Here is a 24,659-nt window from a genome sequence, read left to right as displayed (position 1 = left end):
GTCAAGAACAACATCAACTAGTAGCCTGATCTATTGGGCCAATCCCAAACATGTATATGCTTTGTTGTATAATCTTTGTGATTGAAAATCTTAAACTAAAAATACATCCTTTTCTACAAACTAAAATCTGATCTAACATAAACTTGCCACTGAAAACTGAATTTATTCTTGAACTAAAATCCTACCTACTTACTCTAATCAGTTGTCCAACTACTAGTTAGGTAAAATGAAACAGCCAATGCAACCATTCAAGCATCATATACATTGGTGGATTTTGCTGCTTGTGATTGTTTGTTATTAAAACTGAAGTTCTACAGCCCAATATAACCTTGTCAACCAATGAGAAGATAAGGAAATACTTGACTTACTTGGTGGAATCTAAAAATTGTTCAAAAGTGTCTTCCAAAATATATAAACTATTGTTCAAATGATTTAAGCAACTATACAATTGTTCTAGATGGCCTCCATGCCATTAAACTGAAATATCACTTTCACTGTTATCACCCTGCATATTTTCAAACAAGCTTTGTGATGATATTTCTTCTGATTGAATTGTTTGACTGGTGAAACCTTTATCATTTTGATCTTGAACCTGATTGTAAGCTAATGAAGAAAAATTATGATTGCATTCATCATCTTGCCTATTATTTATGGGATCCTGAAAACCTTGGAAGGATCAATGCAAGTTATTACTCATAGGTTCGAATGGGACTTCACAAATTTCTACAAGTGCCTCATCGTTTTCTTTAGATTTTTCATACCACATTTCCTTTAAAAATTGAAATCATTCAAAACATAGTGGTAAAGAAGCTTCACTTATTTCCGAATTTTCTGCACTTTCTTCCTCACTTTCATAGATGATATGGATAAGATGATCACTATCTTCAAGTTGTTGAAACTGAATTCCTTTATTTCCGAAACTAGTTTCTGATTGCTCTATAAAGTTAGCTTGGATTTGAAGAACATAATTATCATCAGACTGATCATATTTACGTAAATCATTAAAAGAAGTAACGTCATCAAACATACACATTAGATCAATAGATTGTTTCTCCACATATTTCTCTATAAATCTATCTTCTGATCGATGGTCGTTGGAATTAGCAGGAATTTTTTCATGGATATCAACCTCTTTCTTTTGTGAAATAAATGTGTCATGGTGATTTTGAGCAAAAAATTGATCTTTCATGGTGATCTTATGTATCCTTTCCTCTATCTTTCTTACCAAAATTTCGAGCTTTACCTCTGCAATGTTGTTTTCCTATGATTCTTCTTTCAACTTTTCTCTTCTAATTTGCACATTAACTTCTACATCTATTGCAATGTTCTGCATCTGTTCCAGTGTTGAGGGGTTTCTTTCTCTTAGCTGAAATTATATCTCTGGATAAAATGCTTTTGGATAATGCAAAAGAGATGAATCAGGAGGAAGTCTTATATTTGATGGCATTGAATAATAGACTTCATTAAATCTATCAAAAAATTGTTGTATTGTTTCATTTGGCTATCTTTTTAATTGATTATGTTCTTCTATGATGACAAAAAGATTGACTTTGATTATCCATCTATCAAGGAAAACATTAACAAACTGTTGGAAATTTGAGATGCTTGCAGTAGGTAAAATCTTGAACCAACTCTTTACTTTAGTTTGCGAAGAAAGAGAAGAAAGCTTGATAATAACATCATCTTCATCAATTTGAAATAAGTCCAGATAATTCTCAAAACCTTGAATGTGTTTTTGGGTAGTGATACCATTCTCTCCATCAAACCTTTGGACATACTTGTAATAATTCTTAGGGAAAGCATGGAGTGTAGGAGGTAAGATGAGTGGCTTATATGTATTCGGAACTTTATAAGGTACAAGAATATGTATAGGGATTGTATGATTAGTCTTGATTGTTTGATGCTCCTCAATTGGAAAATGATTTTCATAAGAGTTAGAAGAATGCGACTCAAATGTGTAAGGAGACTTTATATCTACAATTTTCAAAGGGAAATAATAAAAAATTAATCTAAAATCTTATCTAAAATACAATATACATTGAAAAACTTTATTAATGAGAAAGAAACATAATGTCTTGGATAACTATCCAAGTTAAAAGCCTAATATTTTCACATTGTTCTTTTAGGTTCATTCCTCCAGTGGAGTCTTGATTACGAAATTTGTTTGGAGTCGCCAGGTGGATGATCTTAACCTTTGTGTGTCTGATCACTATCCACCATCATAGATAAGATCTGAACCTGTAAGATATTTCTGACGAAAATATTAGTCTTCCCAAGTATGGTCGCCACTATATTATCACTCAGTAATTTCTAAAGGTTAAATAAAGAAATCACCGAGGTAACCACAAACCAACCTTGGAGGATAAGCTCTAACCAACCTATACTTAGAGAGGGCTCTCTCTGTATGATTTAACTTTGTTTGCTGGGATTTTAGGCTAGTTATGATTGTTCTTGAGGTTTTTGATTTGTATTTGAGATTGGGTGGTGGGATCAAAGGGAAAGCTAGCAGGGTAAAGTGCAGGTCTTTGGAACAAGAGGGTGAAATGGCTTTAATCAGGGTGGGAGGGAAATTAAGAATTCTAAGACCGAGATTTAAATGAGAAATAGAGGGTAATCGAAACAAAGGGAAATTAAGAATTCTTTGATATGGATTAGTAAGAAACAACCTAAACTAGGGAGCAATTAAGAATTCCTTTACTTAGATATCAACTAAAAACATTTATAAGTATAATTTTTCAAACACAGTGTAATTAAACAAATTCTAAGATGTTGTTCCAGTTATAGCGTTTAGATTCAGAAGTACATTAAATATTGTGGAGAAACTTTAAGAAATATAACAAAAACATGAGAAAATACGTGTATGCACTTCGCTCAACACATGAATCCTGTGAAATATATTGTCTTTATTCATCAATCTAGCTTGCTAGCTCAGTCAGTGATATAATAACTTTACAGTCTCTTGATAAAACCTCTATAGAAATGCCTAAGAATCCACCCTACATACTTCGAATTGTGAAGTATTTATACAAATTCTAAACTGAAATATCTTGACAAAATATCAAGATTGGTTTTATAAATATCTCAAACCATTTTACATTAATAGAAATTAAATAAAGGACACTCAAAACTAATGAATCTATTTGGCACTATATTTATGGATTTATGGTGACAAAGAAGAGAAATTTGAATATGATAGTAACTCTTGATTGATGATGATACTTCCAAGTCACTAACTAAGCCATTCCTTTGTGCATTTTTCCCTAGAAATTCTACAAAATTAGGGTCAAGTGATACCTTTGTATATCTCAATCTCAGATATATATGTAAAAGGCGAAAGAATTTGTTGTATATAAGTACGTTGTTGAGATAATCCTCTCTCAGTTTCCCAAAATTCATCTCTAGCAGTTCATAATATTTTCTGCAAAAAGATGTCTTAAAGAGGACTTTGCACATTCTGAAAAATAGGTTGTGAAGATATGCATTTATCTCCATATTTGTAATAAACAATGTAAACTTTGAAACAGGAACCGATACTGTTACCCATTTCGTGGAGATAGCAAAAAAGTGACCTGAATTTGAAAAGGGGTGACGCAGAGCAAACATGTTTTTTTTATAGCATAGTTTTTGGCGCTTTAATTTTTTTTATGTACACTGCATTTTAGAATGGTAGTGATTTTCATGCTGATTTTAAAAAGTGGTAATTCTGCATCAGACCCTTTTTTTAAAAGACCTATTTGTTGACTTTAAATTTTCTAATGTATGAAATGTAAATAATTATTTTGTAAATTTAATAATTTTTGAAGTGGTCTTTTTCTTCATATTTTCTTGTTTTTATTTTAATTTTAATTTTTTTGTAGTGAGGTTTTTATTGTTTTGGATTTTTAAATTAGAAGGTTGATATTTTGAATTTTCGATATTCTATATATTTATACATTCTTATTTAATTTTTCAATCCACATGAAATAATTGTTTCTAAAAAACAATATTTTTAACAATGGACATAAAAATAACCATATTTAACATAAATATAACTAAAAAATTACACGTTTTGATAATTTTTTGCTAGAATTGACATGTCAAAATCACAATTTTTATACGAAAATTTTAACTAAAAATGTTTAAAAACTAGTTTTCTTTTATGAATTTCATGTCAAAAAAATAATAATAATCACATTTTTTTCAAAAAATAATAATTAACTTAAAAATTAATGTGAAAATCACATATTACCAATATTGAATGCATAACGGTATCAGTTCCTGTAATCGGAATCGAATAACCACCGCCCAACTACCCATGGGGGGGCTATCCGATTCTCGGAATCGGATAGCCACCGCCTAGCCACACGTGGGGGTGGCTGGGGGGTGCCTATCCGATTCCGAGAATCGGATAGCCACCCCCATGGGTAACCAGACAATGGCTATTCGATTCTGAGAATTGGATAGCCACCCCTATGGGCATTGTTACACTAAAATTTGTCACCATGACTATTTGCAGTTAGCATGGCTCCATCAACTGTCATACTATCCTCCTTGGCAAGTCTCATACCTCTGCTCTCCATGTCAAACTCCAAGAAATAGAGAAAGTCTTTAAAAATCTATACATCTCTGGGTACGCAGTTTCTCTTAGCCTTACCTGCATGTACGCACCCCAAGTTCACAATACCTGCGTACTTGTACGCTCTGTCTGTAAATGGGAGGGTGCGTACTCCTGTAAAGGTCAAAAGGCGCAAGTTTCACTCCAAAAAAGTAACTTGTGGTCATTTCTAGAGCATTCTAGAAGCTTGTTTGACGTGTATGGAGCACCTCTAGATGGTTCATGTATCCCTATGAAAGAGGAACTTATCCCATCAAGAGGGGAGCTATCCCATCCAAAGAGGGGCTTATCCCATTGATGGTGGACCTGAATAACTTCCTCTAGAGCACTATAAATATAGGTATTGGGCCAGAGGGAGGGGAGGTTGAAAGCTGAACATTCCTAAGGGTAGATGCTGCTGGAATTAGGACTCCCTTGTAAAGCTTGAGAGGAGAGATTCCCATCCTTTCCTAGCCTTATTTGGAAGTGGGTGAGCTGATCAAAGTAAAGGAAAACTCTTGCTAGACCCTAGGAGGGACCTGCACAACACCAAGGCTCAGGCTGTAATGGTTCCTTTTGTTTCCACTTAATACAAATGAACTCATTTTTCTCAACAGATTGTTATTCATGATTTGTTTCATATACTCCTTGGTCTGTATGATGGATATGTGTTATTCTATAAGTTTATCAGGTGCTATTTAATCTTTTGGCTTGTTAGCGAATGCATGTTTCGAAGAGAAGGAGGAGCTCATCCGGATCGGCGAGGCTGGACTACTACAAAGCATTGGACTAAAGGTATGTTAAAATCCTGATTACTTGTATTCTCAATGCATGTTTAGAGAAAGGTAGTGTTTATTTGTCTTGTTTGTCACTAGAAAGCCTTTGCTTCTAGGGAGGTCGGTTTTGTCCGCATTATCGACTCTTTCTGCATGACAAAATGGCAAATCCGCTGGGGACTCCATTGATGTGAATGATTTTTCCTTTGTGTGAAACTTTGGTCTGAGAAAAGTCGTTTGTTTTCTGGTTTTTGCCTGTCTAACTGTGTTTTTGGGTGGGCTAGCTTAGGGTTAAATTAGATTTTAGTTTTTCTTAGTTTTGCTAGAAGTACGCAACCTCTGCGTTGAGCACAGTGCATACCTGTAGGCACTGCAGCTTTGTGCAAAGAGCGTACATGCACCTGTGCAAACAGGTTGCCTGTGTACCCTGTCAAAATTGAGAAAATTTCAATTTTCTCCTTTTTTGCCTTTTAGATTTTAGTTTTAATTTGTTTTTTCTGCCCAGATCCACTGGTTATCTGCCATCAATCTTCACCTAAGCTTGTTTCGTCAGTGTCAAGAGTTTTAGTGAAATTCATAGAGATTTTGCCTTAGGGTTTGATTTTTGCACTGGTCCTGTAGTGACTTTGGCTTTAGAGGTCGTCAAACTTTGGATCTCCCTAGTTTTGTTCAGTCCTCTTAGGAGTCGGGCCTTACATAGAATCCACCCTTGCGAGAAACCTACCTTTGTGTCCTCTCTTTGCCGAATCTCGAAAAAGTTTGTTGATTGAACTTTGAATTTTATTCTTGAGAAAAAGAACAAAAGATTTTGATTTTTGTTTTTGACTAGTTTTTAGTTCTGCATTAACTAGTCCTTAGTTACATTTTGACTAAGTAAAACATCCGGGAATCATCCTTAGTAGGCTTTTGCCTCGTTAGATTTAGTTTTTAGGTGCATTTCTCTTAGATTTTCTTTTGAGTGAAATTGAGTTGATTTGATTGCCATAGCTTTTTTAACTTTGATTTCTATTAAAGTAAGTTTTACATGCTTTATTAATTAGGAAAAAATACAAAAATATCTTTTGAAGGAAAGTTTGCTTTGGTAGCATTTGAGTCTTTGAAAAGAAAAGGAATTTTCGTGAAGTAATTAGTGGTCATGTGTTGTATGCTTTGGAAAAGATAAAGAGTTTGTTTCTTTGATTTTCATTGCCAAGAAAGTTGTTTTATATCAATTTTGCATTCTCCAACTCTCTTAGCTAGGGAATTCATTGAAAAAGAAAATTAGTATAAATCATCCTAAGTGCATCTTTTTAGTGGATTTCGGTCGAGTCTACACACCATCAGCTTCATCTCCACTACCTTTTGTCTTAAAGAAAAGCCATAAAATTGACGCTTAAAGTAAAATCAACTTAGTAACTTTTCATTTACTAGGGCTCTGAAACACCAATATAGATAAGGCTAGTGTCTTGGAGTAGGAGAGTAATTAACTCTCCAAGACAGTAAAACCAAACAAGTAGCTCATCTTGTGGTAGGATAAATCCAACTGTTTCATTTGTACTCTGGGAAAGCTCCTCTTAAAGGAGAAGCACGAGACCATGTCCGAACCAGTGAGGGGATCAATCCTCCTTCATTGAGAAAGACGCCAGATACGCACGTACTACAAACGGTAAACCTCAGATTATTGTCGAGGATCCTGGGGTCACCTGTCGGTAAACCTTGGATTATTGTCAAGGAGCCGGCAAGGGGATTGAGCTTGTTACTCTGCCCTTGCGTGCTATCGGGTCGTAGACTATTCCCCCAGGTATATTTGTTGCTGTTGGTAACCTTAGTGACCATTATCTTTAGGATTCTACCGAGCTGACGGTGGAGGGAAGATCCCACTGTACCTGGAGCAGACGTCGGCTAGACTCACTTGGATTTTCCGGGGGCTTCACTTCACTCGAGACGGTTAAAGTGGAGAAACTTGTGCTGGTCTATTCATTAAGCAGGTTGCCAAGGTAACTGTTCCACCCACCACTTCTGTACTGAATTCGGCGATGTTGGGTTTCATCTCCAACTAGTGTTTTTGGTCCGGAAGGCTACTGTTTGTGTATGGTTTGACGCCCTAGATTCTTTAGGCGTGTGATTCAAATTTGTTTGGATCTTTAGAGACTTTAGGTGGTTTTCTTTGAAATTTAACTTTGTTTGCGTGTGCAGTAGTTAAAAGTTTTTAACTGTGGCTGAATTACTGAGACAATCCCGTAGACATCGGGGCAAGTCTCCTGAGATTGTTACCGTGGCCGATTTGTTGAGGAAGTCCTGTAGACTTCGGGGCAAACCTCCTGAAGAGGTTCTGGGTCATTACGAGGGTTTGAAAGTCCTTGTAACTCCTAGTGGCAGTAAAGTAGGTTCACCTGAAGAAGGAGAGATGTCGTTGGTAGTCCATCCAGATTACCAAGGTCTAGAAACAAGTTATAATCCCGAAGCTGTTGTAGTTTCTGAGCTTGCTGGTAGTTTTTCATCTACTAGTGATATAGGCGAAGAACCTGAAATATCTGAACCTGTTACTCCAACTTCTAGTGCACCTGATTCACCTAGGGTAGAAAGAGTCATCACTAAAAATCTTCCTGCTGAATTGATAGCTATTGAAGAACTTGCTCTAGAGGAAGAATTTGGCGTCTCTATCCTTGAAGATCAACCTACTATTGATCTAAGGGAGCGTGAATCCATCTTTTACAGTCCTCCTAGAAGTACTACTTTGTACCTTTCGTTAACCAATTATTTAGACAACTCAGGGATAAGTTTTTCTCCACCTCGTACTCCTTTTCCACCTGGAGGTATTTATACTCCTGTAAATATGTCTGGTCAGTGGTCCGTGTTCACTCAATCTCCTGAGTCTTTCTTGTACGGCGGTCCTTCTGTTCCCTCTGGGTATCAGTCACTTTCTGGTACTTTTGCAAGAGCATCTCCTCAACCCATTGAACATGGGTTATTAGCTGGAAACAACGGTAATAAACCGTTGGGTGTAGGAGACATTTACATGATGTCAGGTTCAGTTTCCGGTTCTCAACCTCAAGGTGGCCAATTACCGCCTGGGGGGCAACCTCAAGGTACACAAATTGCATCCGGGGGGCAACCTCAAGGACAATATGTACCCATAGTACAATACATTCCTCAAGGTCAACCCCAGCCTCAATATGTACCCCAAGGTCAACCTCAGTATCAATTTATAGCTCAAGGTCAACCCTAGTATTAGTATTTACCTCAAGGGTATCAACCTCAAGGTCAATATTCGAGTCAAGGTTATCAACCACCTCAAGGTCAATCTTATGTTCAAGGTACGGGAAATGTACCTTTCAATTATCAATCCTACCCTCAATCCGGTTATGGATCTCAATATCCTCAACCTGTCATGGGTCAATACCCCGGAATGAACATAGTGTGGGATCCATCGCAAGTTCAACAGGTATTGCAGCCAAGTGTACAGTTGTCATCTCAAGCTGGACAACCCTTAGTTGCTGGTTCATCCCAGCAACCAGTCCAGTCTAATGTTCAAACTTCTGTACCTTCGGTAGTTACTCAGTCGCCAATTGCACCTAGTACTCCATCCCAAACGACTGCTGCAACTACCGCAACATCTGTTACTTCCACCACACTTGCTTATGGAGTATCGACAGCTCCGATTTCTACTATCTCTGCGACTACTCCTCAGACATCTTTACCATTGTCTGGATCTACGATTCAAACTACGGTTCAGATACCTGTAGGACAACCTGGTTTAAGTACGGTTGTCACTAGTCAACCACAATTCACTTATCAACCGTACCAGGGACAGTACCAATACGGGCCTGCTGTCCAACAACCAGTTTACCAGTATCAACCGTATGCTGGGTACACTTATCAACAACCTCAGCAACCCCAGTACGGTCCGGTTAATCTTGATTTTCCAGGAGGATATAATATCCCGAATGCGATACCTATTCCAAGTTATCCTGGATATCCTCCTCCTGGGACTGGTCTTGTGACCCAGAGTTTTAGGGATCCTAATCGGCAGTTACTGTTTATAGCAACTTTGGATTTACCAGACTTGTCGCGCCTAACGAACGATCCAATAAATTATCTTCCGTTCTGGCCGCCAATGCCGAATAAGTTGCCCAGTGATATACCCAAGTTCGAAGGTAAGTCTGGAGAGGATCCGTCAAATCATGTGATGACTTACCACCTCTGGTGTGCTTCAAATTCCATCTCAGATGATTCGATCCGCTTACGTCTTTTCCAGCGTACGCTCATTGGTCTCGCGGCCAAGTGGTACATTGGGTTACCACGGGCCTCTTTTTACAATTTTAGTCAGTTAGCTACCTTGTTCCTAACTCATTTTCAGTTTCCGGTCAGATATGATAATGGCACGGAGCTACTAACATCATTAAAATAGTCGACGTCCACTTATATTTCTGATCATATACATGAATGGAGACGTCGACGGCGATTAGTGAAAGTTTTTATCCCGGACCAAATCTTAGCTAAATGGTTTGTTAAATCATTATTACCGAAGATTACTGAAGACGTAGCTAAGGCCGGAGTAGTTACTGAGGAGCAAGTAATTGCTCAAGCACAGTACCTTGACTTAGTTTACACTCAGTCAGGTATGTTACACGAAAAGATCCCAGATCTTCCAAAGTCAAATCAAATCGCTGCTGCTCCTTCGGGATCTCATGCTGCTGATGGCATGATTGGTACGGTAAATACTAAAAGCAAGAATAAGTCTTCAAAGAATTCTTCACCCATTATAACCTTACCAGATTCCCCAACAGGAGAATCTTCTCCTAAAATTTCCGCTGATATTCACGTTGTAGAGTCATCTACAGCTAAATCAAAAAACGGTGGAAAGAAGAAAGGTAAGAAGAAGATTAAAGCAGACAAGACTCCAAAGGAGAAAACAGAAAAGTCGGAAACCAGTGACGAAAAGCGCAAACCTCGATATCCTTGTCTTATTTATGAATAGGATCATTTTACAAGAGATTTCCCTCATCGGGCTGAGGTTGTGAAAATCGTCAAAGGTTCCCCAACTCCTGCTATTTTGAAAGATCCATTTCCAAAGCAGGAGAGTAAGATGATAGGTTCTTCCTCGGGTGCCACTGAAGAACCCATATTGATGATGTCTCATGTAAGGATTGCGACTCGATCGCAAGATTATGGTAGTAAAAGTCTTGTTGATGGATCGAAAGAAGAAGAATCTTCTCATTCAAATCCATCAACCTCAGCTCCCGGTTCCGATCCACTACAGATCGAGAAACCTAACCCTGACTTAGTAATCAAACCGCCCGCCAAGGGTGTACTTTGAAGGTCTGCTTTCAATCCACATGCGAGAGCGGCCCAGAATTACAAAATTGTTGAGGATTTCGCTGTTTCACCCTCAATAATGTCGGCTTTAGAAGTGCTGCAATCATGCCCAGCACAGCGAAAATTACTTTTGTCGGCTATAGGAGCTGTTGATGTTCAGGACCCGAACCTAATAATATTTGATCTAGAAAAGAGTACACCGCGTTTGCCTCATCAGATGGCTTTCCAGATCCCAGTGATAGTCAAAAACAGGCCTATTCATCGGACTGTAATTGATGAGGGAGCTTCCACGTGTATTATGTCGATACAGTGCTGGAGATCGCTTGGTTCTCCTTCACTAAATCAATCCCCGAATATTCTTAAGGCCTTTGATGGCCGTGGGTTCCATCCGTTTGGCATTCTACAGGATTTTCCTATAGGGGTGGAAGGAAAAACCGTTAGTCTAGATGTGGAGGTTGTTGATGCCCCTCTAGACTACAACCTTCTTTTGGGTCGAAGTTGGTCTTACGCTATGACAGCGGTTGTTTCATCGGTCTTCAGAGTAATAAATTTTCCACATAATGGCAAGATCGTAACTATAGACCAACTGGCTTACTTTTCATCCGACCCAGCCTCTTTAAAGAGTATCCAGCATGTCGGTAAAATGACTATCCCTTATAAGGATGTTGGCGTAGGATTAGTTAAAGATGTCGGTTTACTGGGAACTTTTCCTTTTCCTCCAATCAATGTCGTGTCTTCGTTTGCATCTATTCATATGATTACTTCAGACACTATTATTTATGACGATCCTTGGATCGTTCCTTCTGAATCTGAGATAGACTCATTTGGTGATGCAATGCCTTTGAGTCCATATGAAATAGCCTATGAAGCCGTGTAGTCTTTTACCGACCCAAGTTCAACCAAAATCGACCAAATGAATGTGGTCCGTGAGGAATCCCTTTTCGCGTCAACCTCGGAATTAATAACGTTTCCGGAAGTTGTGTCATCTGACGAACAACTTTGTGAAATCCTGTGCGTAGACGATTTACCATGGGAAGATCTCCATTGTAGATCTTCATTTTTACCTGAGGATGATCGTTTTGAAAACGATTTATCATCAATATTTACAGCTGAATATGTCAAAGATGATCAGAGTCCAATGAAACATCCTGATTCAGAGCTGAATTTGGGAAACATTTCTATTACTATTCCCATTGACATTTCAGTGAAGCCCGGAATTGTTGAACACATTCATATAGGTGCCTCGTGTTCAGATGACGAAATTCAAACATACAAGGCCCTATTTCAAGAATTTTGCGACATGTTTGCCTGGTCTTACGAGGAAATGCCAGGAATTGATCCCGCCATTGTTGTCCATGAAATCAAGACTTACCCGAACGCTAAACCGTCCGGCAACGTTTGCGTCAGATTCACCCACGAAAAGCGGCTGCGATTAAAGCAGAAGTTGAGAAGTTGTTGAAAGCAGGTTTCATTTATCCGATCCCGTTAACGGATTGGGTATCGAATATTGTTTCGGTTAACAAAAAACAGGGAACAATAAGAATATGTATCGACTATAGGGATATCAATCGTGCTTGTCCCAAGGACAACTATCCAACACCCTATATCGATCAAATAATTGATGATTGTGCCGGCAGTGAAATATTTTCCTTTATGGACGGTTTTTCTGGTTACAACCAAATCAATATTCTACCTGCCGATCAACCAAAAACGACTTTCATTTGTCCATGGGGGGCATTTGCTTAATGCAAATTACGTTTTGGGCTTAAGAATGTCGGAGCCACTTTTCAAAGGGCGATGTCTTATGCATTTCATGACATCAAGCACATTGTGCAACCGTATCTCGATGATTTGCCCGCTCACTCCTTACATCGAGCTGATCACCTTGTCCATTTAAGAGCAATTTTTATGAGGTGTAGGCATTATCGTATACGGTTGAACCCACACAAATGTGTCTTCTGCATAGAAGTAGGACGATTGTTGGGATTTGTAGTTTCAAAAGTCGGCATTCGCGTCGATCCCTCAAAGATAGAAGCTATCATCAAATTGCCTCCTCCTTCGAGTCTTCACCAACTCCAAAGTTTGCAGGCGAAAGCAAACTTTTTACGCCGATTCATTCCTAACTACGCCGAGATTACCAAGGGTTTTACCCAGTTGTTGAAACAAAATGCTCAATTCTCTTGGGATGAGATAACTCAGAAATCTTTTGATGCGCTAAAGCACGCGTTGACCCATGCACCGTTGCTGCATCCTCCCAACTACAACCAGGATTACTTTTTGTACCTCGCCGTCGCTCATTCCACCATTGGAATGGTCTTAGTCCAGGAAGATGAATTCGGAACGAAACATGTGATCTATTATCTTAGTCAGACATTAAATCCCACTGAGCTCAAATATTCACATGTGGATAAATTGGCCTTGGAAGCTATTCATTATGTCCAACGTCTTCGTCACTACATTCTTCTCCGTAAAACTACAGTCATTTCGGATTGCAACCCTATGATCTACATTTTGACTAAACAATTGCTAGGGGGAAAGTACTCTAAATGGATCGTTATCCTGCAGGAGTTCGACTTGGAATTTGAAAAGTCTAAGTCTAAGAAATCTTTAGTTTTTGCGGAGTTGATGTGTGATTTCCCGCGTGCTGACATGGAAACTGTGGCAGAGGAACCCATTGCGGACGAGTCTCTGTTTCTCATCAGTACTTTAGATCCGTGGTATGGGGATATAATTGTCTATCTCCAAACCCAATCCTTTCGGCCTGAACTTTCAAAATCGGAACGTCGGAAAATTTGATTCCAGTCCCAACAGTACAAAATCATTGGAGATACTCTTTATCGCTGTGGGGCAGACTTGGTTTTTCGTCATTGCTTAACACATGAGGAAGCTGAAAGGGTTTTGAATGACTGTCAGCCTGGAGCGTGTGGCGGTCATATGTCTGGGTATGCCACAGCCCAAAATATATTGCACGCTGGCTACTTCTGGCCGTCTTTGTTTAAAGACTGTATTATTGCAGTCCAGAAATGCCACAACTGTCAAGTGTTTGATCGCAAGATGCGCGCACCACCTGCTCCTCTCCACCCTATAATTGCCTTTGGTCCTTTTGCTAAATGGGGTATCGATTTTATTACATGTAACCCTCACTCGGTCGGGGGGCATGCGTATATCATCCTTGCGGTTGATTATTTTACTAAGTGGGCCGAGGCGATGCCTACATTCGAGGCAGACGGCAAGACAGCTGCGATTTTTGTATTCAATCACATTATTGCTAGGTTTGGTGTCCCACAAGCGATAATCACTGACCATGGGTGCCATTTTCGAAACATTATGATGACAGAACTTACAGGCCAGCTTGGTTTGCGTCACGATAGCTCAACTCCTTATTATCCACAAGCCAATGGCCTGGTTGAGTCTATCAACAAAGTTTTAGTTATCATGATCCGACGAATCATTGGTATTCATCGGTCGAATTGGCACAACATGTTATTTTCCGCGCTTTGGGCGTACCGAACCTCAGTGAAAACATCAACAGTGTTCACTCCTTTCCAACTAGTTTATGGTTTGGAAGCAGTGTTGCCCATTGAATGCAAAATCCCGTCATTTCAAATGGTTGTCGAATTACTTCCAGCTACTTCCGAAGAGGAGAAGTGTCTATTATACTTAGCTCAATTAGATGAGACTCTACGTGATGCTGCATTGGCAATCGAGACTCACGCAAAACGGATGAAAGCTCAGTATGATCGCAACATGACCCCTCGAAATTTTTCGGAAGGAGACCTAATGCTATTATATGATCAAGCTAACGATAAATTAGGTGCTGGAAAATTCGTTCCTATGTGGCATGGGCCCTACATTGTCAAGCGAAAGCTAGCAAAAGGGGCCTATGAGCTGGAAGATTTTGATGGGGACTCTTTGGGTAAGCCCAGAAATGGACTTTACCTAAAGAGGTATTATGCTTAAATGATGGGTATGGAGATTTAGTTAGGTTAGTTTTTCTTTCTAGCTGGTGTGTTTGTTAGTATAGACAGCGTGCTTAGCTTAGAGAGTGTGCATTTCGTCGTTATTCTGGCTTATCTTGGTTTTACTCTTGATATTGCAGATGTCGACGCCTCTCCAAACGTACATTGGATTTGCTGATGGTGCTTGTCGTAGTACACGGAATATCTCTTCCGCAGCTTGGGTTATCTATTCGCCCTCTGACGAGTTAGTTTCTATGCATGGGGTGAGCCTCAGTCAAACAACAAACAACATTGCAGAATACAGTGCAGTGATTGAGTTATTGTCTGAATCTATTTCGTTTGGGATTCGGAGTTTGATAGTGAGGTTAGATTCTGAAATCATTGTATTACAGCTTAATAGAGTGTATGCCATTAGAAATCCAGTGTTATTAAGGTTATTTTTGAGAGTGCGCCTCTTGGAACGTGAATTTGATTACATTGAATATCAGCATATTCCAAGGTCATTAAATACATTAGCAGATGCAATTGCTTCTCAAATGTTAGACAGACATTTGCGATAATCATACATGTAAATTTAAAAACATTTCATCACACATGTTTAACAAGATAATCCGGTAATAATGATACATATAGATAGGAGTGTGTCAAAAAATACATTGTCTTCGATCATAGGTTGAAAAACACCTTATGATCGGCAAAAATGATAAGTACAAAAACCAAAATGTCACATGTGTCTACAAAAAGTGACTAGCCAATCACTGGTGGTGCTCTCTATACGACACCACTGCACGCGCTACCCTACACAAGAACCTCCTAAAAGGTCCTGGGACTGCGACCACATAGCGCTGAAGTCTGATAGGAATATCATATATAGTCGTCTCTGGTATGTCTGTCGTAAGACGCTCTAGGTCCTGTTCCAACTCAGCTAGGGTCTCTGCGGCCGCATCCTGTGGGGCTGGTACTGGTGCAACTGGTACTCTCCTCTCGAAAGGCCGGAGATTGGCCGGACGTTGTGGGCCTACATCTGCATTTTGAAAATTGTCACTGTCAGTTTTGAGATGATATAAAAACAAAAAAGTAAATAATTAAAAAAAAAAAAAACTTGTGGAAAATGAAGTACTTGTGTCGTCCCACTATTCTCCCGCTGGAAGAATCATGTCCGGATCTCCGCGAAAATCAACTCCGGCATACGGAAAATCCTGAATCGAGAAGACCTGGTTCTCTAACCAGTGAAAATACTCTGGTCTAAATCGGACAACCTCCGTGCCCTCGTCAGGATGACGGGCCATCACCGCAACCCATCGCATCAACTTAGGCTCTCGGGGAAGCCCAGCCTCAACAGTGAGCTGCTGCGGGATCAACATCGGAACCCTCTCTAGGGAAAAACTCACAACTAAGGGCCCATAACCAAAAGTCTTCAGTTGCCCGTTTTTTGCCCTAGTCAGTTGGCCCTTTAAATTGGCCAACACAGCATCGCACCAGTTGAAAATGGTGCCTCGATAGCAGTCAATCGCCATCCGCATTTGGGACCCAGTGGCAATGTGCAAAGCGGCAGCGCCGCAAAGTCTGGTAACTGTAAAGGCAATTACCATAAGTTCAGGTAGGGATATCTTTTTTATTTCTATCCCCTTATCCTGGTTTTGGTTGTTACACCACTCTAGCCGGAGGCTAGCAATGGACTGGCCACCCGGCCTAGTCCCGGACAGAGTCAGTTGTTCGCCCCTCTTGGGCAAACCAGTGAGGAAGTAAATATCAGAGGGCTCTATCTCGAGGTGGTGCCCTCCAATGTAAAAGCACTGATCCTGAACGTTCCACCTTTCGACCAGCCACTCTAGAAAGCGCACCTGGGCCCTCATGCCAGGTATGGCCCAGTATTTGTAAAGACCACATGCCTTCAAAGCATCAATGGAAGGTTGATGATTAATTGCAGCCAAATCAACATATTCGTGCTCCCTCTCATGCCAATCAAGCATGGTGGGCAATCTACACACCATAAAACATCTGTTAGAGTCCATAAAAATGAAAATTTTTGGTTCATTTTTGAGAATTTGGAGTTTAAAAATCCACTCCGCGGTGTACGCAGCCCGCCTTTAGAGACAGGGCGTATGTACGCACCTTCTCTTAAGGCAAGCTGCATACGCCCGACATTTTCCCAATGGAGAAAATGTCGGGGTACGCAGGTCACCCATGGGGCACCTGCGTACCTGAAAAGCGGACCTTGAAACCCCCAAGGTCTCCAAAAAATAAAACTAAAGCCTAAAAACGAATTCTAAATGGATGGAAATGCAAGGGAGGATGTTGTAGAATACCTGATGAGACGGCGTTCGGTTTCGACGGTCGGATTCTCCGCAACGACCACGGGAAGTTTCTTGCCAAAAGCCCTTTTTCTCTCCTCAACAATGAAATGGTAAAAATGAAATGGTAAAAGCCCTTTTTATAGGTTTTTTGAGTAAATGAATGCTAAATTTGTTTATTTTCCACCATGAAAAGGTATTTTTCAAAGTATTTTTTTTTATATTAAACAGGTATGAGTAATGTGTTGGTTTTTGTGCGGGATAAAAGGATTTTCAGGGAAAATTGTCATTTTTCACATACAAAAACATTAGAGTCATCTTTTAAGCCCTTTTCTGACTCCTAAAACATGAAAAGATTGCCAAGCGTTTCTTTTACACTCGTTAAAACAGAATTAAAAGACGGTCCCCTTATAGCTCTTTTCGGACCGTAAAAACAGGAAAAGATTGCCGGATTTTTGTCGTTTCAAATTCGATATTGGAAATAAAACGACGTGTCCTTGATCGCTTTTTACCTTTCAGGTCAAAGACACTAATCATGAAAATACTCCTTGGTCGCAAGATCAAGCGGTTCTCTCAAGTATTATTTTATACTTTTTCGGGCTTGGGAGACACAACTTTACGAAAAATTTCAACCTGGAGTCTTCTTAAGTTTTTTCAGATTCTCTAAAAATGAAAAACGCCGAGTTTCTCCTATACTGGACTCATTAAAATTTCACAGTAAAGGACCTGTTCGATTACAAACAGGAACGGACCACTCCTTCTTAGGGTTCGAATCAAAACTAAGTTGGACTCATCCGAAGGATGAGCTTATAATCAAGCATATGTTATCCTCCTCAAGCTTGTAAAAAATAAAGAGGTACTTGCCAGAAATGGTGGGGGAAAAGAGAGAAAAATGAGCCTATTTGTTATCCTTTGTCTCAGAAGAAGCCTTATTACCACTCTTGAACACGACACTTTTCATTCACCTGGGTTGGGAAATCCTTTGCCTCACAGTTGATCAAACCACATTGAAAGTCTTCAGCCGGGTATTAACTTTGGGTCAAATGTCACCAAGCCATCTGTTGTGTCGCTATGTGTTCAAGAGGTCTCTGCAAATAAACCATTCATCTGCAAAATACCCATCATCCATCTTGACCATCCTTGAGTCAGTCCTTACAGCTACATTTCTTCAACTTGATCTATGATTTCGTGTTGTGGGCTTACCTGCAACGGGTTGCTTTCTATCGACATCAGCACATTATCTAGAAAGATGACCTAGGAATCGTCAGTACCTTGAAGTCTGCATGCATCAATGGTAGGTTTCTCGCCTTTGACGACGGTTTACATCATTGACTTTCGATCGAAGTATTTCGTGAAATGTTCGACATCAACTCATTCATTCACATTTCATGGATTGTACTGGGTACTTTGATAACCATTGACATCACTGGTGGTCTCTCTCACACTTGTTAACAGTTTACATCATTGACTGGTAATCAAGTGGTTTCTACCATGTTCGACATCAACTCATTTATTCGCATGTATAGAATCGTACCTCTTCGGGAAGTAGAAATGAAGACCCTGGATCTAGTTTCCACCAACCAGGCTGCGAGGAGTTTTGTATTCATTATACAATAGACTAATCATAAACAGATGGTTGCGCCCATACTGTGTCTACAAAGTCTATGATTATGATGTACTGCAAAATCATTCCTGTATCAGAGCAGTAGATAGTTTGTTAGTTAAAGTTTTCAATCTGAGTATGGGAATGCCTACCTCAACGATGATATGATCTTATATATGTATTTTGTGTTGAATACTTGTCGGCTCCGACTGGGCTCTCCACAAGATAATCCTTGAAATGATAAAGTACTTCACCCTTCCTAGATGATATGAAACCCTTATCTACTACAGGCTTCGCACTTTAGGGGGCAATCTGTTACACTAAAATTTGTCACCATGACTATTTTCAGTTAGTATGGCTCCATCAACTGTCATACTATCCTCCTTGGCAAGTCTCATACCTCTGCTCTCCATGTCAAACTCCAAGAAAGAGAGAAAGTCTTTAAAAATCTATACATCTCTGGGTACGCAGTTTCTCTTAGCCTTACCTGCGTGTACGCACCCCAAGTTCACAATAACTGCGTACTTGTACGCTCTGTCTGTAAAGGGGAGGGTGCGTACTCCTGTAAAGGTCAAAAGGCGCAAGTTTCACTCCAAAAAAGTTACTTGTGGTCATTTCTAGAGCATTCTAGAAGCTTGTTTGACGTGTATGGAGAGCCTCCAGATGGTTCATGTATCCCTATGAAAGAGGAACTTATCCCATCAAGAGGGGAGCTATCCCATCCAAAGAGGGGCTTATCCCATTGATGGTGGACCTGAATAACTTCCTCTAGAGCACTATAAATACAGGTATTGGGCTAGAGGGAGGGGAGGTTGAAAGCTGAACATTCCTAAGGGTAGATGCTGCTGGAATTAGGACTCCCTTGTAAAGCTTGAGAGGAGAGATTCCCATCCTTTCCTAGCCTTATTTGGAAGTGGGTGAGCTGATCAAAGTAAAGGAAAACTCTTGTTGGACCCTAGGAGGGACCTGCACAACACCAAGGCTCCGGTTGTAATGGTTCCTTTTGTTTCCACTTAATACAAATGAACTCATTTTTCTCAACAGATTGTTATTCATGATTTGTTTCATATACTCCTTGGTCTATATGATGGATATGTGTTATTCTATAAGTTTATCATGTGCTATTTAATCTTTTGGCTTGTTAGTGAATGTAGGTTTCGAAGAGAAGGAGGAGATCATCCGGATCGGCGAGGCTGGACTACTACAAAGCGTTGGACTAAAGGTATGTTAAAATCACCTGATTACTTGTATTCTTAATGCATGTTTAGAGAAAGGTAGTGTTTATTTGTCTTGTTTGTCACTAGAAAGCCTTTGCTTCTAGGGAGGTCGGTTTTGTCTGCATTATCGACTCTTTCCGCATGACAGGCATTCAGGCGATGGATATTTGATTCCATGAATCAGATAGCCACCCCCATGGGCGGTCGAGCGATGGCTGTTCGATTCCGAGAATCAAAAAACCACCCCCACCGGCAATCAGGTGGTGGCTATCCGATTCTCAGAATTGAATAACCACCCCCTGACTGCGCTTAAGGTGGATATCCAATTCTCAGAATCGGATAGCCACCACGAGCAGCTGAGCGATGGCTATCCGATTCTTAGAATCGGAAAACCACCCCCACAGGCAGCTGAGTGGTGGCTATCTAATTCCAAGAATCAGATAGTCACCGCCCAACCACTCGTGTGGGTGGCTGGGAAGTGGCTATTCAATTCTCGGAATCAAATAGCCACCACCCGGCCGCCCGTGGGGGTAGTGGCCGATAAAATTATTATTTTTTAAATAAGGAATAAATTTTGTTAAATATGTTTGTTGTAATTATAACAAGATTTGCGGCATAAATCACATGTAGAAAACCTTTGTCGACATGTTTTGAACCAACTAGTGTGGTTCATCATCAAGACAAGTTGAGGAGTCAGATCATGGCTGCAAATTAAATAGGGAGAGCAGATCTTCCCAACGGCTAGGTTGACTAGGTTGACCGTCAACAGCTATATAAAAAATTGCTAGATAATATTATAATGTTAAAAATTCAAAAGGTAATAAAAAATAATATTATAATAATAGTAACTAATTTTCTTCCTAATAAATAATTTTATATATTATAATATATTATATATTCGAATCTAATTCCATTTTATTTTATTCATATATTATTCTTTGGTTATTAATATATTTAATTCCTTTTTAATTTATTTATTTAAATCACTAGGGATAAGTAAAGGGGGTTCTTTTCCCCGCTCAAAAGATGGGTTTTCTTAACAACCTCACTACTCGTGCCCTTAGGATTCCTGATAATGAGAGTTTCAATAAGGAGAAATCCCATCTCCTTGATGTCTTTGTGGAGAATGGTTATAGTAGGTGCCTAGGTCAGAAGGCCTTCCTTAAAGCCTCTAAAAATTTGTTAATTAAAAAAGAACCTAAAGAGCGCCTACTAGGTGTCTATCTTCCCTATGTCTAGGGAACCACAGACAAGATTGCTTGGATCCTTAAGAAGTATAATATTCCCTCAACCTTTAGGCCCCTCAACACCATTTATAAATCCCTCCAATCAGTGAAAGATCCCATTGACCCTAAAGACATGAAGGGTGTCTACTTGATCCCTAGTTCTTGTGGGACCCCCTATATCGGAGAAACATGGTGCTCCATCCATCAAAGAATCAACGAACATTGCAGCCTACCTAAGACATGCGAGAACCAAGTCTTCAGTGTTAGCAGAGCATGTGGAAAAGACCAAGCATCATGTTTGCATAGAGGAGGCCAAGGTTATTGCCAAGGTTGCATAGTTCCATCACCATAAATTCACGGAAGCTATTGAAATTCAAAGAAGATCAGGAGTTGTTGGATCCCTGTCCTTTCTTCTTAGTCTTGCCTTCCTTTCCCCCCCTTTGCCCCCCTTTTTAACCTTTTCTAGCTTTCGAGGTTTTCCCATAAATTCCCGGATCCTTCTCTTTTGAGCCATGTCTTTTCCTTCCTCCTAGGGTTTCTCCTTTAGTTTAGTTGTTTTACTATTAGTCTTGCTCTTGACCTTATTGTTTTCAACATTTTTCGCTCATTCTATTTATTTTTTCCTGGCTTGTTCTATTAGATGGCATTTATAAATATATTTGTTATTAATCTTTAACCAATTTCCAATAAAAATTTATTAATTCCATTAAATAATAATTTCCAATAATAATTAATTAATTCCATTTAAATCAATATTAAATAAGTTAAAAAATAACGCCCTTTAATAAATCCCTAGTGATTTAAATAATTTATTAAATAAGTTAAATTAATAACCAAAAAATAATAAATAAATTAAATAAAATAGAATAACATTCTTGTACCTAGTAATTTAAATAAACAAATTAAAAAGGAATTAAATATATTAATAACCAAAGAATAATATATAAATAAAATAAAATGGAATTACATTCTAATATATAGTATATTATAACATAGAAAATTATTTATGAGGAAGAAAATTAGTTACTATTATTATAATATTATTTTTTATTACCTTTTGACTTTTTAACATTATAATATTATCTAGCCATTTTTTATATAGTCGTTGATGGTCAACCTAGTCAACCTAGCCGTTGGGAAGATCTGCTCTCCCTATTTAATTTGCAGCCATGATTTGACTCCTCAACTTTTCCTAACGATGAACCACACTAGTTGGCTCAAAACGCGTCGACAAAGGTTTTCTACATGTGATTTACGTCGAAACTCTTCTTATAATTGTTATGGATCACAGAAGCCTCAATTCAACAAATGTATATATATATATATATATATATATATATATATATATATATATATATATATATATATATATATATATATATATATATATATATATATAATGTTTTTTTAATTATATATATATTTGTAAAATATATATATTTTAAATGTTATTTTAAAAAATATCAAAAATATATTTAGCTTTTTTAATTTTAAAGTTTTTTTGAAAATGATGTTTAATTTGAAAATATGTATCTTTTTAAAATTTTAATTGTTTTTGGGGTTTTTATTTTATTTTTAATTTCAACATATTTTTGTTTTTTAGGGTTTTTTGAAAATGTTTTTAAACTTAATTTTTGTAGTTTTTAATTTTTTTTTCTTTTTTTTTTGTTATTTTTCTATTTTTTTTAATCCAGTTTGTTTTTAATTTTATTTTATTTTTTTAGTTTTTCTTAATGCTTTTTTAAAATTTCCTATATTTACTTAATTTTATGGTTTTTTTTATTTTATTTTTATTTTTTCCAATTTTTTTTATGGTTTACCACATTAAAAAGAAAATGTTATTTTTTTGAAAATATGTTTTTCTTATTATTTATTTCTTTAATTTTTTTTTTCTAATTGTTATATTTTATACGTTAATTTTGTTTTTTTCTTAACATTTTATCATTGATTTTTTTTTTTAGTTTTATGTTTTGTTTTTGATATATATTTTTATTTATATTTTAGTTTTTTTTTAACTTTTTTTTTTGTGCTTTTTTTCATTGTTTTTATTTTTGTTTTTATTTTTAATTTTATGTTTTCATTACTTGTTTGAAATTTTAATGTTTTTCGGAGTCATAACAAAATCTTTTACACCATTATTTCAAAATGTTGAAAATTTACCCAAAAAAAAAAAACTTTTTATTCGAGCATCAACACTTTTCGTTTTGAGAGTGTTTTTTGCACTATTTTTGCACATAAAAATTTGGTTTTACTCGCATTTTCTTGAAATGTTGAAAATTAACCCTAAAAATAAAAATTCATCGTTCCATTATTAGCACTTTCCATTTTAAGGCTGCCTTTTGCACAACTTTTACACAAAAAATTCGTTCTCACTGTCATTTCTAAAACATGTTCAAAATTGACCCTTAAAAAAAACAATCATTCCAGTATACACACTTTTTGTTTTTAACATTGTTTTTCATGTTTTTTCGGGGTTTTTTGGGCAGAGTTCTTGTTTTGAGTTTATATTTCCCGTTTCAAAGTTTACATTGTTCATACCTGTGTAAAAAGTGAGATAGGTTTTTGTATATAGGCCTTTTAGGAACACAAACCTTCTCCATTTTCTCAAAATGCATCTTGGATTGGCCACAATAGTTTCTAAAAAAATATGACATAAACAGGAAATTTTTGCAAAATGTACCATTTTTGCTTATTTTTCCATCTATATTCACTTTGATCTTTCAATTTGATACAATTTTACTAATACTCTTTCATTTGATACACTTTTACTTTGATGACTTGTCAATATTCTTTACTTTGCTTTTACTTTTACTCTACATTTTAACTTTTTACTGTGTATTTCAATGGTAAATGAGTTAGTTTTTTATATGTATCAGCATAAGGTAATGTATATTGATCAACTTTCTGTATGTTTGATCTGTTTGACTTTTGACTGTATGCTCTATCTGGTTCCTTTGTTTTAATAGTCATTGTCTCTGTATGAATGATTTCTTTCTTTGTTCAGTGTATAACTGTTTTCTTCTTCTAAATGAAGGTTTTTTAATAACTTTCTGTTCGAGTCTTGGAGTAAACAAGTTTTGTGACTAGTATCACAATTGTTTATCTAAACTCTGGTCTTTTGCTAATTACATGCAAAATCCATCAATTGGTTAATAAAACACAAGTTGTCAGGAAAGGAAATTGGTGGCTTTATTGCACAGGGATGTTTGGTCAAGGAGTCGTGGCAATGTTTTGAAACTAATCGGAGGTTGAATTGTGTTGCAGAGCTTCAGGGTGGCACCGGAAGGGTTAGATAGGCTTTACTGTGAAATGGGGCAAAAGGAATGAAAATGAGGGTTTTCGGGGTTTTAACGGGAAACTTTTTAAATTTGGCGTGGGATTAGTTAAGTGAATAGTGATGGTCTTGTATTATGTGGGGAGGTAGTTTTCCAATCCATCACACTACTTTTGTGGCGAAGGTGGGATTGAGGAGGGGTCACTCGATCTACCTCTGCGCTTAGCACGTAGCATTTGTGGTCCGGGGGAAAACCGCTTTATTAGCCAGGTAACGATCGACCATCGGGCATAGCCAATATGGCTGTGACCATCGGATGAGGGGGATGGTGATCGAATGGCAATCAAGCGAGGGAAGCATGCAGGTGATATGAATTGAGGTGTTTGGTGGGGGGGGGGGGGGGGTGTAGGACTTTGATCACGGCAGATTGTGATTATAT

The sequence above is a fragment of the Pinus tabuliformis genome, chromosome 7, assembly GCF_031772625.1.
Source record: "Pinus tabuliformis cultivar Carrire ecotype Pingquan chromosome 7, CPIR1, whole genome shotgun sequence".
Classification (NCBI taxonomy): domain Eukaryota; kingdom Viridiplantae; phylum Streptophyta; class Pinopsida; order Pinales; family Pinaceae; genus Pinus; species Pinus tabuliformis.
This window is presented reverse-complemented; position numbering follows the sequence as displayed.